The sequence below is a fragment of the Bos indicus x Bos taurus genome, chromosome 5, assembly GCF_003369695.1.
Source record: "Bos indicus x Bos taurus breed Angus x Brahman F1 hybrid chromosome 5, Bos_hybrid_MaternalHap_v2.0, whole genome shotgun sequence".
In the NCBI taxonomy this organism is placed as follows: Eukaryota; Metazoa; Chordata; class Mammalia; order Artiodactyla; family Bovidae; genus Bos; species Bos indicus x Bos taurus.
The window spans coordinates 50,584,443-50,587,719 of NC_040080.1; positions in this window are offsets into that span (position 1 = coordinate 50,584,443).

Here is a 3,277-nt window from a genome sequence, read left to right on the forward strand (position 1 = left end):
TATTGTTAGATATTTGTGTGGATTCCAGATTTTCCCCCTATTCAAAATAGTTCATTAATAAACAAATCTGGGCATAAACCATTTCCTTTATTTTATATTGTTTCTTTAGAAGTGATTCCTTAAAATGAAATTCCTGCTGTAGAAGGTACAAATAGTTTTAATGCTCCTACTTGTCAAGAGACTTCTGAGGGTATCTGGAGGCGGGCCCCTATTTCCTGATTCTTCCTTTATAGTCCTCTTTCTCGTCTCTTTTCCAAAAGCAGAAGGAAAAGGAGGGAAGTGATTAACCAGATACCCAGGCACTCCCTGGGTCATCTGTGCCAGTGGGCAGAATCACCAGGCAGAAAGAAGTCTGGCGGTGGACACAGTTTCTCTTTTTGCTGCCAATCTGTTGAATACAGTCTCAGAGACCAGGCGACCCAGAGCACGAACTCCCAAAGGATGGCTGGGAATTTCCTTTGCTCTCAAAACTCTCCTGTGGCAAGCGGGCCTGAGACCCTCCTTGCTGGGCTCAGAGGCCAACACAAAGATTTCTTGTGATCTCTTTCTCTGTGGCTCCATCTCACCCAGCACTGATGGATGGGCATTGAATCTCCCTTCCTCGCAAAGGGCTGACCTGATATTCAGGTCAGGGGAGAGGACTGCCCCTTAGGTGTCTGGCAGTGACCTTGCTGAACAGTTTTATGCGTCAGAATTCTGCTTTGAGGTGCAGAGACTAAAGCCCAGGTAAAAATAAAACTCCCCCTTGGGGTTTTCCCTCCTTTGGGGACCCCTTGGGGAGATTTCTTCTGTTGTAAAGGGAGGATAATAAAAGTTTCAGGTGGGATTCAGCATCTCTGGCTGCATTGCAGGAAGTTCTCTGGGTTGCTAGAGAAATCCAGCCTGAGCAGCTTTCAGACAATGGTGCGCTAGTAAATGTTTAACTACTGGCTCTTTTGGGGGGAAAAAAAAATCAGCCCTGATTTGCAGTGTTTGCAGATTTGCACGGGCTGAAAATGCCCCTGTGGCTGTAGAGTTAATACTTCTATCCCAGCTGATTTCAAGTTTTAACTCTTTAACAACTCATTCATAAAATTCCTAATAATTTAATAGGCTCTTACAAGTCAGAGGAGCCCACTCTTGTGTAAACTAAGGAAGAGGGTTGATTGGCTCATGTCATTGACACATAGGGAGGGCAGGGACACAGAAAATGACCTCAGGAATGATGGGAACTGGGGAATCTAGTGCCAATCAGATCCTTTCTGCAAACCAGCCTTTTTTTTTTTTTTTTTGCCTAGTACAGACATACTCTCTGCATGCTTCAACAGACATGACTGCTGGCAGCTTCCAGAGTCACATCTTTACTGAATCACAACCAGAGAAAAGGAATGGCTTATCTTCCAGCCAGCGCTGGTTTGAAATTCCCAGCAAAGGGCTAAGCAGCCTTTCATTGTGTCCTTCCCTCATGGCTCAGAAGGTAAGTGCACTGCCTGAGCATCATGGGTGTGTCAGAAAGGGGGATGGAGGGATGCTGGTCAGATATAACCCATGATTCCTGTAACAGTGACCATCTCAATAGCATCAGAACCTGTCCCAATGGACTCCAAAGTGGACGAATCAATGATAGCATGAAGGAGCCTGCCTTGGCATTATATGCCATGGTTAAAAAAAAAACCAAAAAACTCAGCTAATTTTATAGACAAAATAATAACCCATTGGCATTTTAAATACTTGTATTTCTTATATCACAGGTGAGGTTAGCAATAGGCTCCTACATATTGAATAATTGCATTTCTTCTTTTGTGAATTATTTTCATGTCATTTCTCACTTATCTCCTGAGGTTTTAAGTTTTTTTTACTTTAAATGTCTTCATTTAACAAGTATTTACTGATCTGTATGTAGACTTAGGAAATACAATAGCAAACAAGATAGTGTTCTGGTCTTCAGAGCACTTACCTATTTGCACGACCTTTTTAGATAATAATATACTAACATTTGCTTGCCATATTGACAACAAATATTTTCCTATATTTTTTTATTTTTTAATATAGTACTTTTATATTTTATGTAGTTAAATCTGATCCACTTTCCCCTTTTAATAAAATCTTTTTCTTCCATGTTTAAACTCCATTTCCTCACCAAAATTTTTAAGATATGATTCACATTATTTTCTACGTGTCTAAAGTTGAAACTTTTGTATTTAATGACTAATTTCATTTGTAACTTGTCACAGTGTGTGGGTGAGCTGAACACCAAAATAGGTCACTTTTTCCAAACATTTAACACTAATTCTTCTTTACTGATTTCTAAAAGGGACAGAACTGTGATTAATGGAGAGGTGAGGTAGGGGATATTGAAGTACAGTTGGAATTGTTCAGTTTAGGGAACTCGTATGGGAAATGTTGAGGAAGGGGGAAATATATAAGGCATTAATGGGGAGGGTTGTTTGGAATGAAGGTTCCATATATTGTAGTGATACCTAACCAGGGATGGACATACCTATTGACTAGAGATTTAAAGAAGTACTCATGCCTGGGCCCTACCATTAGCAGGGGTTTTTGTTGCGGTTGATGATTTTTTTTTTTTTTTAAGAAACAAAGAAATGGAGACATTAAAAAAAATAATTTTTACTAACCTTCAACAGGTCAGCTTCTTTCTTCTCTACTGTGTTAATTCAAAACACATTGCCCAAAGATTTTGCCCCATGATACAACCAATACAGCAAACCATGAAAATTCTAACCCTACTCTACTTTACAGTGACAAACTTGATTGGACCATTCATATCGCTACCATAAACCCTTGAACTGCCATGTTTAATATTCCAACTCTCAAGTATTTGCGAGCAATACTGAGAGTTTCTGAATCTAGCTCTTTGTATCGAAATCTTGAATCTTGCATGTTGCAATGCTGTACTTGGGAAATAAGTTGATGCAGTTGGAAATGAATAGTTTTTTTTGCCCTGCACGTGGAGAAAATCAATTCTTCTGCCTCATAACCACATCTTGATACATGTCTGCACATTTGGAGTAAATCTCCCTTCAAATAGTAAATGTTTTCTCTTGACTATCGAGGGATAACTTGAAGAGTGCCTAAGTCTACTCAATACTTGGGCTTCCCTGGTGGCTCACCTGGTAAAGAATCCACCTGCAATGTGGGAGACGTGGGTTCAATCCCTGGGTTGGGAAGGTTCCTTGGAGAAGGGAACGGCTACCTACACCAGTATTCTGGCTTGGAGAATTCCATGGACTATATATCCATGGGGTCGCAAAGAGTCAGACACAACCGAGTGACTTTC